This window comes from Lucilia cuprina, chromosome 2, assembly GCF_022045245.1.
Source record: "Lucilia cuprina isolate Lc7/37 chromosome 2, ASM2204524v1, whole genome shotgun sequence".
Classification (NCBI taxonomy): Eukaryota; Metazoa; Arthropoda; class Insecta; order Diptera; family Calliphoridae; genus Lucilia; species Lucilia cuprina.
Window position 1 is genome coordinate 50,062,209 of NC_060950.1, and position 15,966 is coordinate 50,078,174.

Sequence of the window (15,966 nt, forward strand, 5' to 3'; positions counted from 1 at the left end):
TATTAAGATTTTGAATCTTATTTAGTAAGGCGACAAACCCGTAACGATCCAGCCAAGAATGCTATATTGGGAGAGTGGAAGCCCAGGGCTCTGATGAATCCTGTCCTTCAAAATCATTGGTGCAATCTCCGGCCCCAAAACCAACGCTACTTGACCGGAATGATTAAAGGTGGGGTCGGCTAACTGGAGACCTTTAAACGGCTCCAGGATCAAATCCGACACTGTGAGAGGCGGTGTTTTTACACGATCCATTCGATATACTTTCGCCAGTAAAATAATACGCTGAGTATTGTCAAACCGCGATTCAACTTCGATTCTACAACATTCCTGTTGTAGAATTCTTAGTTTGGCGACTAAATCTGCACAAATATAACTATTCTGGCAGCATAGATCCAGAACAGACCTCACCAAAACTTTATTTCGAGGCAAACACAGGTTAAGTTGTATAGTCGGGAAAAAAGCAACCGCTTGTCGAAATTGTACATTCGCTAATGACGCGGCCTGACGCTCGTTGGTTTTTGTAGACTTGGTTTTGGGGTGGAGTAGAAAATGATAAGCTTCTTTACAAAACTTACATTTTGCTGAACTTTTACAATTTTTGCTAACGTGACCGCTTAATAAAAAGCGATAACAAACTTTGTGCAATGCCACTTTGCTAAATCTGAGCTCAAGGTTCATTTTCTCGAATTTACGGCAAAACCTTAACAAATGACTTTTCCCGATTAGGACGCGCTTGCTGATCGATAGGATTCGAACCCGATGCTTCCACTTGTTCAGGTACAGTAATGGTTGGCGGGGGTACTATAGTTGGTTCTGCAACCACTTCCATAGCAGCTTCTTCTGCTGCGACGGGCATCTTATTTAATGGTGGAACAACGGACTCCACTGGCATGGTTGGGGAATTCAAGCTTAACGCTGCTATTTTTGGAGTATTCCTCGTTAAGGAGCTCTTCCTCAGTCAAAACTGTGGTAATTGGCTGTAGTTTTCTAACAGAGTCCATTGTTCTAGGGAAAATAAAAGGTTAGTAGGGAAATATTGTCATAAAGTGATAGTTAACTTAATCTTGCAAAACAACAAGTTTAGTTTTAGGTTTTTTAAGGGATCCATTTGACGTCCGAACATCTACTACTCGAACGTGACCATCAGTACCATTGTAAACCTGTACTACTCTTCCTATCTTCCAAGAAGTAGCAGGTAACTGTTCATTTCTTAAAACAGCCAAATCATTGACACAAACATCTCTTTGAGGATGTTACCACTTATACCTTTTATGTAAAGTTGCTAAATATTCCTCCTTCCAACGTTTGCAAATATAGTGAACAAAAGCCTTTACTTTCCTATAACGATTCACAATACTAATTGGCCTGTCAAATATTGTTGGTTCCGGTGGAGACAGTATTGCGGATCCTATTAAAAACTGACCAGGAGTGAGCGCAGTAGGCTCATTAGGATTATTGGGCATAGGACACAAAGGACGAGAATTCAGACATGCCTCAATCCTAGCCAGGATCGTAGATAATTCCTCAAACGTATATTTACAATTTTAAACTTCTTTCCGAAAATGGAGTTTAAAACTTTTTACTCCAGCTTTCCATAAGCCGCCCATATGAGGGGCGCCAGCTGGTATAAATTTCCATGACAAACTCTCATAACCTATTCTCGAACTCATTCTGGCCTCGCACTTTTTTAAAAAGGTTTGAAAATTTCCAGCTATTTCATTTGACGCTCCAACAAAGTTCGTACCATTATCCGAAAAAATAGCAATGAATCGATCAAAGGCAGCTAAAAAGCGTCAGAAGATAGGTCTGAAGTCGCTTCTAAATGTATGGCTTTGGTAGAAAAACAGACAAATACACATACATAACCCTTTTCATTAAACACGAAAGACCAGTACAGTTTTTCACATCGAAAGGCCCTGCAAAATCCACTCCAGTGGTTGAAAAGGGTCTATTGATTGTGGTACGCTCCGGAGGGAGCGCGGCCATAATTTGACTGCATGAACGTTTTCGATCTATCGTGCAACGTTTGCAATGATGAACTACTGTCCGTATCAGGGTTCGCAGTCTAGGGACCCAATACTCAGTTCGATAAACTCTTAACATTAATTGATTCCCACCATGAGTCGTCAGCTTATGAACAATATGTTTCGCAAGTCGACACCCGTAAGGTAATATTATGGGATACTGTTCCGAATATGACAACGAATGTGACTTAACTAATCTACCATTCAATCTCATCACATTTCGTTCATCGAGGAAGGGATTTAATGGAATTAAAGAGCTCTTTGTCGGTAAGGGTTTCTTATCCACAAGACATCTATACTCATTGGCATAAAATGCCTTTTGAGCTACAATAGCTAACTGAACTTTCTCCATTCTAACTTCTTGACAGGGTATTCTTTTGGATTCATAAACAAAATGCCCCTTTCTCGCTGGGTGAGTAGCATTAAAAAATCTAAATATATATGCAATAACGCGTAAGGCTCTCGCAAGCGAAGAAAATCTTTCCAATACATCCTCAAAACGGGTAAAGAAGGAAGCATTAACTTTCGTCTTTCGAATTTCTAAATCAGTGTCTATATTGTTCAGGCTTCGCGTTTCCCATTTAGATTTATCAGGATCTGACATCTGATTTATGTCAGGATCTGACATAACCACGAAGGACCATGATACCACAATTCACTTCGGGATAAAGTAAAAGGATCTACACCTTTACTACCTAAATCTGCAGGATTTTCCTCTGAACGCACGTGAAACCAATTGCGATTTCCAGTTTTTTATTGGATCCTAGAGACCCTATTAGCAACAAAAGTTGTCCAAGAATAGGGTGGTTTGCCAATACAATAGTTGAATCAGTCCAACAATAGATTCGCTCAATCGGAATTTGAATGTCCCTAACGACATTTTTAAGCAATTCCGACGCTAAAACTGCACCACACAGTTCAAGGCGAGGCAATGACACATGTTTCAATGGCGCTACTTTGGTCTTAGAAGTTAATAAGTTCACACCACACAGTTCAAGGCGGGGCAATGACACATGTTTCAATGGCGCTACTTTGGTCTTAGAAGTTAGTAAGTTCGACGCTAAAACTGCACCACACAGTTCAAGGCGAGGCAATGATACAGATTTCAATGGCGCTACTTTGGTCTTAGAAGTTAGTAAGTTCGAGGTAATTTCGCCACTCGATGACTCTATACGTATATATAACACTCCGGCAAAAGCCCTTTCAGAGGAGTCAGAGAATAAATGAAGTTCAGTCACCGAGTCTCTATAATAATTAACCCATCTTGGGATTTTAATAAAATTTACTTGGTAGAAGAACTCCAAAATCTTAACCACTCTTTCCTAGTAGGGTTTGTAAGAGAATCGTCCCATCCTATTTTGTCAAGCCAGATGCGTTGCATAATTATCTTTGCAGTGACAATAACTGGACTTAACCAGCCTACTGGATGAAAAACTTTGCTATTGTAGATAACACCTCTCTTTTCGTATAATACGTTTTAATTTCCAAAGGACATACTCTGAAGAAGAATGAATCTAACTGGGCATTCCAAAAAATACCTAAAGTTTTTGAACTACTAGACTCCATGAAAGTTAAAAGCTTTGCGTCAACCAAATGTCCAAGAGGCAAATCCTTTAAAATTGACTTGTCATTCGAAGTCCATTTCCTGAGTTCAAACCCGGCAGCCGATAAAGCCCTAACCAACTGTTCCCTGGCTAACAAAGCACTAGACACTTCATAACCTCTAGATAACACGTCGTCGACGTACATTACTTCCCTTAAAATCTTCGAATCCAATGGGAAGGTTTGCTCAGAGTCCTCTGCTAGTTCTAGCAAAGTCCTAATAGCCAAATAAGGAGCGCAATTAATACCAAATGTAACGGTCTGCAGTTCATAATCCACAATCTCTTCATCAGCTGAACTTCTGTAAAGAATTCGTTGGAATGGAGTGTGAGATGAATGGACTCTAATTTGCCTATACATTTTAGAAATGTCACAGTTAAATACAAACTTAAATAGCCGCCTCAAAATCAATCAGCTTGCAAAGAAGGTCCTACAAATAAACAGTCATTCAAACTTTTACCATTGGAGGTCCTATTTGAGGCGTTAAACACCACTCTAAGTCTTGTGGTTGTACTTTCCGGTTTTAAAACTGGAAATATGTGGCAAATAGCAAGAGTAAGTAACGGCCTTATTTCCAGTCCCCTTGGGCCTCATGTGATCCAAATTCAGATATTCCTTCAGCACTTCATCGTACATTTTCTTCACATCTGGTTTTCGTGTAAGTGAGGCTTCCATTTTCGTAAACTGTTTCAACACTCCTATCCTCGAGATTCTTAAATTAATTTCCTGAGGAAACTCAGGTTTAAAGGGTAATGATACTACATATCTTCCCTCTGAATCACGAAAGGTAGTCTTCCTATAGATTTCCTCACACATTTTATCGGATTGCGATAGCACTTTCCGTCTTGGTGGCTGTTCTAACTCCCAAAATTTTATGAGATTCTCATTTAAATTATCCTCCTCTAAATCGTAGTGGAGAATACATTTATAGAATCTTTTGGTGAAAAATTAACGGGTCCTGTCAAAACCCAACCAAACACAGTCTTCAGAGCCAATTAACTACCAACTATATTATTCCGAACTTCCTTCAATATAATACGTGGTCAGCGCCAAGTAGTAGTTCGTAGAATGTGACGGAAGTCGCAGTTGATTTCGCAAATGTTCCGATATGAAAGAGGCTTCCGAAGCAGGATCAATTAATAATCTAGCTGGATACGTTGTATCATGACTATGAATCGTAACCATAGCTGTTCCCAATAAAACAGACGAATTTTGTAAAATAGGTTGGAGCAGAGGCGGAGAATTTAGGCGTATTGCCAATTATTGCAACTTTAGAATTATTAGCTATAGGGCTTTGTATTTCCTTGTCAAGGAGACTTCCTTTGTAAATGGATAAATTTTCCTTGTGTTTAATCCGGTCCGAAGGAACAATGTTTCGGCGTATATCCGATTCGGTTCAAGATGGACAAACCAAATAAGTTTCCCAAAGAAAAAAAAAATAAACACAAGAAAATTAGTACAATTTCAAAATCAGAGAGTAAATCTCTTTATTATTTACCTTTGTAAATGTAAGTTTCAAAAACTCTGCACAAGTGCAGTAAATGGCTTCACTTTGGGTAATAACCAAATCAAACTTATAACTAAATAATGGAGGCAAACAATGCTTAAACACCGTTAGCGGTTTACTCGTTAGTTTTATTATAGTTTTCCATCAAAGATGTAAACTAATGGTAGTAAATCATTAGGATTTACACTTAGAGAAAAATACCGCAAATAATCGATTTGTACTTAAACAGTATGTTTGTATGTATGTATGTATGTATGTATGTATGTATGTATGTAAGTATGTATGTATGTACAGTGTCTCTCATAAGTATTCGAATTTAGGTATAATATGAAAAGAAACCAAATTTAATAACATATTTTGTATGCAAAATTAATAAATTAATTTGTTAAATTCTCTAGACAGTCCTTAGCTTTGATATCACGCTTTTTAAAACTTTAAAAATTCACATTCACTTAAATTAATTTAGCCTTCTTTAAAAAAGTTCATAAAATTACCTCACAAAAGTATACGAACTTTTTCTGTATTTCATATTTGACTATATTATACGAAACACAAAAATTAGAATCGAATGTTTTTTTGCTAAAAATTGTTTTAAGGGGTAACTATCAACCGAATGGATATATTTTTGGACCATTTGGTCCACAATTTTAGGGAATTTGTACCATCTTTTCATGTAATATCATTAAAATGGGATTTTTGGCAATATTTGTATTTTTTTCTCTTTTTTCCCAGAGATAAAATCAAAATTTGTTATTGGGATTTAATATACCTCTTGGGATATCTAAAAATAATATTTTTTGTTACAAGAATCTGTATTAAAATGTTCCAAGATATATTATTGGAATTATTCTTCTATTGCTAATTCAATTTATTGGAACTCAAGTATATTTTTATAATACTAGGGTCAAAAATTTTCGGGGAAACTTGTCTTCTATATATTGTTTTAGATATGAGCTGTTATACATTTAAAGTTTTCAATATATTGTGGAAGTTTATAACTCCAAAGCATGCTTCGAAGAAACGCCATTCAATATAGTGGAATCATTCTTTTTATAATAAATGACCTCTAGGCTGAATGCCACCATATAATTATGGTCTAACTCAAAAATATTTATATCTGTTTAAATATTATCTACTATGATCAAAATAAACCCAAAATTTTGGACATACAGTGTTGTTGTAATGGGTAATATAATCGTGAATGTTATGAGTAGTGACAACTAAAAGTTGCTGTATAGGATCACGTTTTGTTAAGGCATGTTTTGGAGTTGTATACCGCTACGATGTCTTGAAAATTTAAAATATATTAGTGCTTATATTTACAATAATATATACTAGCGAACTTTGTCGGAAAATATCGATCCTAGTGGTACGAAAAGGGTGTTAAGATCCAGATAATTTAATTAGAAACAGAAGAACGATACCAAAAATATATTTTGGAATGTTTAACAAAAATTATTATTTTTAGACACATCAAGGAATCTATTAAATCCCAATATTAAATTTTGGTTTTATCTCTGGAAAAAGAGAAAAAAATGGCGAATATGGTCAAACATCGTAGTTTTAATGATATTATATGAAAAGATGGCACAAATGCCCCAAAATTGTGGGCCAAATGGGCCAAAAATATATCCATTCGGTTGATAGTTACCCCTTAAAACAATTTTTAGCAAAAAAAATTTGATTCTAATTTTTGTGTTTCGTATAATATAGTCAAATATGAAATACAGAAAAAATTCGTATACTTTTGTGAGGTAATTTTATGAACTTTTTTAAAGAAGGCTAAATTAATTTAAGTGAATGTGAATTTTTAAAGTTTTAAAAAGCGTGATATCAAAGCTAAGGACTGTCTAGAGAATTTAACAAATTAATTTATTAATTTTGCATACAAAATATGTTATTAAATTTGGTTTCTTTTCATATTATACCTAAATTCGAATATTTATGAGAGACACTGTATGTATTTATTTATAGCTTAACAGTTGGTATATATAAAAAAAAATATGGAACTAATTACAGATGCAACTTCTCAAGGATTTGTGCAATTACATCAGAGTTGGGGGTAGTGCATTAAATATTTAGTGCACTAATGTTTCCACTAAATCCCACCATAGTGACGAAATTTTGATTTTCCAATATTTTTTATCACTAAAGTGGTAGTGAAACATATTTTAACTACCACTAAAAAAATAGTGGTAGTAATAATTTTTCCACTACCGCTAACCATTAGTGGTAGTTAAAAATTTTGCACTACAATAAAATAGTGCAAAAAAAGTGTTTATAAAAATATTCCAAACAATTTAGAATTTCTATTTCCTTTTGTCTTTTAATTTTGTTACTATTTTAATATTAGTATTAATTAATTAATGTAATAGAGTATAAATTAATTCAATATAATGATATGTATTTGAGTTTCTTTAACATTAGTGAATGATTATAATTTTCCACTATCCTATTAGTGGAGAAAAAAATTTTGCACTAAGCTATAAAGAAAAGGGTTTTCACTATCACTAAATTAATTTTAGTGAAACCTTTTTTTGTATCACTATTACTATTGCTTAGTGAGGCTATACCTTTTCAACTCACCACTAAATATTTATTAGAGATAGTGAAAAATGTTGCACTATCACTAAATTTTAGTGCAGTACCCCCAACTCTGAATTACATGCTTAAAAAGAAAAAGTTGCCGAATTTAAGTTTTGACTTTGGTCCTCATTGGATCAGCAGGGCACATTCAGGGATCTGCAAAGTAGGACAACAAGGGTATATCAACTTTTAAAACGACCCTCGATTCTCTCGATCGCCGAATCGTACAAAAACCCAATTAGGACTCCAAGCCTTAGACGTCTATGAGAATGGACTCTAATTTCCACACATTTACCCCAATTTAATGGCAGGATGAAAGGGTAAGATTTGAACCCAAACCTGGAAATCCACTACATGCTTAACATTCACATTAACCCCAGTTTAATGGAAGGATAAGATTTGTACCCAAACCTGGAAATCCTAGTTATGCAACAAGTTCGACCTACATATATGCATTAAGACCAAATTAAATTAATAAAGTATCTAGGCGAAATGTTGTACCACAAAAGTCTACAAAGACTACATTATAGTTATTTTTGTTCGAAATACTGAACAGTAAACATTTTTTACAAAAATTAGCTTATCAACAATACAAAAACAAAAAACAAGTAGGAAAGTTTAGTAGGGCTATGTATATTTAATTATTTTTTTATATATTTTAGAAAGGAATTTGTATATCGAATTTTACCTTTATTTAGATGCATTAAAAGAATTTATTGATGAAAAACAAAACATCTAAAAGAGGCTTTATATGGGAGATAGAGTCAAATATGGGATCCTGTAAAAATAAGAGGAGGTATATATTTTTGAATAATGGTTAGAAAAGCAGTAAAATGTTCAAATGTCTAACAATCGTTTCTGCTTTTCTGACAATGCACATTGGAGCAGCTATATGGGGAAGGTTGGCGATAATTCAATAATTAAAAATTATACTTACGATTAAAAAATTTTTAAAGCAAATAGAATTCTCCTACAATTTGTTACACAAATTATTAATTAATATGTATATTAACACATTTAATATCAAAATGTTGGCACAAATTGAATATCTAAAACTAGACTGCTTAAACCCATTTCCTCCGATTGCACATTTGGGTAAAAGCGTCGAAAACGGCTCTTAATTCTGGGGAGGTTAAAATAATTTTTTTATTGTTATTGTCGTATTTGTTTATTTATTTTCATGTAAAAAAATTAAAGTTTGGAATTAAAAAAAAGAAATTAAGGTATTCTAGTGTCTGTCCGTCTTCCCACGACATAATTTTTAATATGTTTGTATGAGTGCAAGTCACAATTTTGAAGATTCCATAATAAATGTTGGCACATATATATTGGTCAAAAAAGGTGGAACGTCAATTTGGTGAGAACCTCTCCTCATACAAATGGACCTTCCGGATATGGCTTTCGAGCTTATACTAAATATGTTTTTATATCCACCATAAAAAAAGATGGGGGGTATATTGTTTTTGTCATTCCGTTTGTAACACATTGAAATATTCATCTAAGACCCATAAAAGTACTTATATTCTGGGTCCTTATTAGATTCTAAGACGATCTAGCCATGTTCGTCCGTCTGTCTGTCTGTTGAAAACACGTTAGAGTCCAAACGGAAGTAGATAGCGAGCTAAAATTTTGCACTTATAGTTGATGCAGTTTGTTTGGTATTGAAAATGGGCAATATCGGTCCACGATTTCGCCTAGCCCCCATATAAGACATTATCGCCCATAACTGTCTAACAAAAGCATCAATAGCGGTGTAATTCGGCACAAACATGTTTTATGGGGACATAAATCTCTTCGTACAATTTTATAAGGATCGGTTCATAATTGACCCTACCCCCATACAAAGTCCCCTTCAAAAATTACTTTATTACTCATAACTTTCTAAGACAATCATCAATAGCGGTGCAATATGGCACAAACATGTTTTATGGGGACATAAATCTCTTCGTAGAATTTCAAAAGGATCGGTCCATAATTGACCCTACTCCCAAATAAAGTCCCCTTCAGAAAATGACTTTATCGCTCATAACTGGCTAAGAGAAGCAGTGAAATTCGGCACAAATATATTTTACGGGAACATAAATCTCTTTGTAGAATTTTATAAGGATTGGTCTATAATTGACCATATCCCACCTATAAGGTCCCTTTCAGAAAACGACTTTAATGCTCATATCTACCTTAAGAAACATATATATATATAACAATAATATTCGACATACAAAAGTTTTATAACAACTAAAATCAAGTTCTTAAAATGAATAAGGATGGGTCCATTATTGTCTAACCCCCCAAATAAGGTCCCCTTTAGACAATGAATTCATCGCTTATTAATACAAAATTCTACATACAAGTTTCGTGCGATCCAAAATCTCCTTATCAAATTGTATAAGGATCGATCCTTATTGAAAGTGAGAATATCGGTTCACGTTTTCGCCTAGCCCTTTTATAAGGTCCCCTTCAGAAAATAACTTTATAGTTAAGAATTATATCAATAGCGGTGAAATTCAACATAAATCTCTTTTTTTATAAGGATAGGCCAAAATGGTATGTCCATATTTAATCATAGTTCCCATATAAAGTATCTGTCGCACATTATTTAGTTTGAATTGAACCATTATTTCTCCTAGTTCACATAGAAATTACATCCGAAATAGCCCACAACATTAATAACATAAAAAATATACCAATATTCAACCAAAGATATAAAATATCTTAAGCCATTTTTATATTAATTTAGATTATTTTAAATAAAATTTATTTTTTATTAATTGAAAATGGGTAGTAAATTATTTCTGTTTATTTCTTATTCAATGTAATTTTCATTCTCACTATCATCATCGAAACTATCATCACTACTTTCTGCGGAGTTATTCTTATTATTCGAGTCATTTGAAAGAATAAGGAGATCCAATGCAGCTTTTGGTAGAACAGTTTTTATACCCACCATCAAAAAATATGGGGGGTATATTGATTTTGTCATTCCGTTTATAGCACATCGAAATATTGGTCATATATATACATTATGGGTCCTCATTAGATTCTAAGACGATGTAGCCATGCCTGTCTGTCCGTCTGTCTTTCTGTTGAAAGCACGATAGAGTAAATAAAAGTTTAGTTTTTTTGTTTTGGTAAACAGCTGTTTGTTTTTGATTTCAGTGTTATGACTTTATCGTTTTTTATGCTAAAATAGTTTGAATTTTTTGTTTATATGTTGAAATAAACAATTGACAACACTAAACTTTCTTACAACATTCGAAAAACATATAAAAAATTGTAGTAGGAGTTGTATAGTGCTTTTACATAGAAAATACCAACAGCATTGTTATGACTATTGTAGCAACTGCTGACATACAGCGCATACATCATCGATTGTGAATTGAATAAATGTGTACAAAATCTACAAATACAAAAAATCTTCAAATAGGAATGAAAATAACGCTAAATTGGTCTGAGTCTTAGATTATTCTAAAATAAAACTAAAGTTTTTTGAAAATATATCAAAATCATTGAGAAAATCTTTGCAGTAAAATTATTTGTGTAGAGTTATATTATTACGGGACAATTTATTAAACTTTTTAGAAAAATATGTAAAGTAATGAATCAGTTTATATGTATATTGTTTCTGCATTTTTAAATTTTTACTTTGTACTTCATCCTCTTTTTACAAAATTTTATTTTCAGCGTTAAAAGAAGTTAAGGTGTATGTAGATTTGTTCCTAAATAAACATATAAAAGTGCATAAAGAAAAAAGTCACAATTATTCTTAAATATAATTGTTTAGTAATTACCTCCTAAAATTGTTCGATGGGTTATTATATTTTTACATATTTGTAATATAGGAGAAATTAAATTGTAACCTTTTTTTGAACATTTTTCTGCTTACGACCTTACAATTTTTGATTTGTCAAAAAAGCATTTCTGACAATGTTGAAAAACTCATATAAGACATATTTACGTCGAATTTCATCGCTATACACGCATTTTTAAAACTGTTATGACTGTTGGTCGGCTATGCGAAAAAGTGAACCGACATTGCCCATTTTTAAAATTTCAACTCTAGATCTCTCCGTATGGACTCTATCGTGCTTTCAACAGACATAAATGTCGTCTTAGAATTTAAGAAGGACCCTAAATATATATACTTTTATGGGTCTATGATCAATATTTCGATGTGTAACAAAGGGAAGGAAGGATTTAAAAAAACGTTTCAAAGACAATACCAACGTCAATATCTCCTTATTTTTACCTAACTTTGACTTAAAATTAAGTTTACGTGTTTCAGCATTTTTAATAATTATAATTAAAAAACGGCAATTTTTAATACGCTAAACTGAACTCATAGCCGACCATATAATACCCTACACCAGTCTTATGTTACAAATGTGGATTATTATATATTATTTATATTTTACCTTAATTCAAAAATATTTTCACAATTTTTTGACAAAAAATAAAGAGATTTTTAAAAGAGGGGTTGTATGGGGATATAAAATTTATATTAAAAAAATTCAAATTAGTAAAAAAACTATTAATATTAATTTCAATATTTATATTAATGTCAAAATAACATATATTTTGAAATATATTTAATGAATTCCTCCTATTCTATAAATTTCATGCAAAAATAATAATTATTTATAAAATTTTTGACAACAAAAAAAATAAAAATAATATTACAGAAACGTGCTTTTAAGGCTAAATATTTTGGCGAAACTATGGATTTTTCAATTTATCATTTCGGGAATAGATGTAAATAGACCATATAAACACTATACTGTTGAAAATCGCGATTTGGAGAAAGTGGTCTTTAAGCCCTTATTCGCATCCGTGCTTCAAATGTTAACAGTAAATTCTATAATTTCAATCCCACACATTAAACTACGGAACCTGTTGCAGAATTGTAAAATTGTGAGCCTGTGTTTAATTTATAAGGAAGATGTAACGATCGCTATTGATAGTTTACCCATTTATCCAAATGTTCATTGGGATTTCAATGTTGCATGTGCAAATTTTGAGATTTCTTATATTATAATTCAACGCAATGTAAAAACAAAGAGAGTAAAACAACAAAATGAGCAGTGTGAAATGAGAAATTTCATGTGTGAAAATCGCGTAGTAGATAACCCACCAACCTTTAAAAAGTTGTAGTCTTTGACGAAAACAATCAACAACAAAAACAACTGCGTCAAGATGATAGTTTTGATGATAATCAGGAAAACCGCAATTAGGTTCTAAAAAATAGTATTAAGCGCTTAAAATAAGCAGTAAAAAATCCAAAATATGCTTTTAAAGTTTAAAAAATAAGCTCCACAAATGATTTTTTGTTTATTTTTTAACATTGAAAAACTCAACAAGACTGAAAATGTAATAAATATTCAATATTTCATGCTATAAGATTTTGATAATTGATTTAGCATACAGTATTCCGTTTTACGTCCAAACAACCAATAATAATTATCATTAATAGATTTTTAAACTATTAAAAAGGATTGGTTTCATTGAATCCAAAGTAATCAGTTTTATGAGACGGTTGTATTTTTTGATGTTCAAGTTTTACAAACAAAAATAAAAAAAAATAGAATTATTTTTTTTTTATTAAGAAAAATGAGATTGAATTAAAAAAAATGTTTTTCAAATATTTAAATATGAAAAACTAAAGCGAAAAACATTAAAATAAGCGATAAAATAGTAAAATATGTTCTATGAACTCGAATATATGCCTTAAATATGCTACAAAAGTCAAATCATGCTAAATTATGTTCTTATGGTTCCTTATGCTCTAACAATCGATATCAAAATTCATAAATTGGTCTAAAACATTTAAATATATTATTCATGAGTCACCATTTGCATATTTTGGTTTTCCCGATGATAATGAAGGAGCTAAGAAATATATAGATATAAGCTAAGAAATCTATATATATAGAAATATATATATTGTCTTTGGAAGTTTTTAATGGTAAACTTAACACCCTACAATCAAATCTGCACGATATATAACGCAAATACAGATGCTTGCAACTAGTGTTTGCACTCTCAAATAAAAAATGACGTCTGGGTATCCTTATCAACAATAACCAACTCAATTTCTACTTTAGTAGCTCAATTCAACGAACTTAATGTACAAGATAAAACAAGAGAAAAGCAAATAAACTCTCTGGATACATGTAGCAACAAAATAAATCAACAGATGATCGCACAAAAAATTGAAATAAAAAACTTCGAAGATAAACATTGTTGGTAACAAAATTGCAGCAACTTTAAATGTTGAAATTAACAGAAGAGATATTAACCAGACCTTTCGGTTGAGAAATCAAAACAACAATATTATTGTTCAATTCTTTTCTCTGAGTAAAAAGCTAGACATAATGGTCAAAATCCAGAGACACAGAGTAGACGCAAACAAATGAGTATTATAATGCAGAACATAAAAGCGATTTTTAACTAAATTTTGTAAAAGGAAAATCCTTAAATAATAAATAATAATATAAGAGTAAAACAATTGAATTTTAATTGAAAAATTAAAATTTAACTGAAAAAGTCCACAATTTTCGAGTCAAAAGTTATAATACAGGCTCATTTATGACGAATGTCGCCGAATTTTTATATTTAATAAAAAATATCATAAATTTCACCGACTTTTCGTGACTTTCTCACGAACAATAACCTTAAAAATTCGGTAAACAACTTTCCAATTGGGACAATTGGGAATTTGTTGTTTTGTTTGGATAACTCAAACAAAATGGTAAATTTGTTACAAGAAATGTAACAAATGAAATAGATTTATTAGGTGTTGTTGTGCGTGGCTCATAATAAAATTATATTTTTTTTATTGTATATACAATGTGTCTTTAATAAAATAATTAACTAAATAATTTTTAAAAAATTGTTCAAATATTTTATTCAACACCAATGTATGTTCTGTCATACTTAATACTAAAATATGAAAAATATGTAATTAAAGGACACAGGTTTAAATGAACATATTTTTGAATGTAATTGAGATATTGGCCTGAAATTTTTTGTAAAGGGTCGAGAATTTCCATATCTAACTAAAAAAAGATATAAAGGAATAAATATGGACTAAATTGTTGTAGCTATCTACGACCCTATTAAAATTTTGATATAAATCATATGTTCAATTCACAATCAAGTTGTATATTGTACTACTAAAGTTTATGATGTGTTGTCAGTTGAGATTTCCGTAGTAGTTTCCATCCAACTACAAAATTTTAATCGAAATTTCTTTTGATTTCCATCCACAGACTTACTTTTTACATCAAAAAGATTTAAAAAGTTTTCAATTTTTGATATGATATGATAAAAAATAGTTATAAATTTCTGAAAATTTAAGCATAATAGGAACTTTCAATTATAAGGATAAGCAAACAAATAGAAAATAGGTAAATATAAGATTTAAACATGTTCTGTCATATTTAATACTAAAATATGAAAAATATGAAATTAAAGGATACAGGTTTAAATGAACATATTTTTGAATGTAATTGAGATATTGGCTTGAAATTTTAAAAGGTCGAGAATTTCCATATCCAACCTATTAAAATTTAAAAATTTCCGACCCTATTAAAATTTTGATATAAATCATAGTTTTAGAAATTTAACAAATATGTAATATATGACAAAATCTTTATTTATGAACAAAACTCAACGAAATCTTCAACGCTTGTTAAATTTGTCATTTCAAATAAGAAAATGCAAAAAAAATTGAAAAAGTCAAAGGGCATCCCGCAATTCCCAAAAATTGGAATGAAAATCCCAAAAATGGGATTTTTTACATTTTTGCACATAGGGTCCAAATTTCTTTCAGGGCTGGGAAAATACTTTTGGAGTAAATAGAAAACATATTGAGGTTTCCAAAACTGCTTTCAGTTTTCTGATCCCAGCTTTGGGATTTTAGAACATGTCGCCCAAAGTTGAAGTTTTGATAAAAAATAGGTCATATTCGAAAGGACGCAGTGGCAACATTTTCAAAAAATAGGACAACTTTTTTACGCCAAAGCGTTCTGCGTAAAGATACCTTTTAGAAAACTATAAAATTGTTATAAGTTCTTAAAAAAAATTTTATTTTATTAATAAAAGAATTAAGACACATTTTGGGCAAAAAAACGGCAAAAATCTAAATTTTTTGAATTTTTAAATTAAAAAACGTATATTTTTGGATCTGTAAATGATATTGATCTGAAATTTTTGTATATTATTGGAAATTTTGTTGTCTAACTAACAAGA

The 15,966-nt window shown here is 31.5% G+C and overlaps 1 protein-coding gene across 2 annotated transcripts in view; it reads left to right on the forward strand.

The window, feature by feature from the left end:
• The window catches only part of LOC111691014 (protein fuzzy homolog), a 44,147-nt gene that overhangs the window by 23,903 nt on the left and 4,278 nt on the right, over nt 1-15,966 (forward strand). The window lies entirely within an intron of this gene.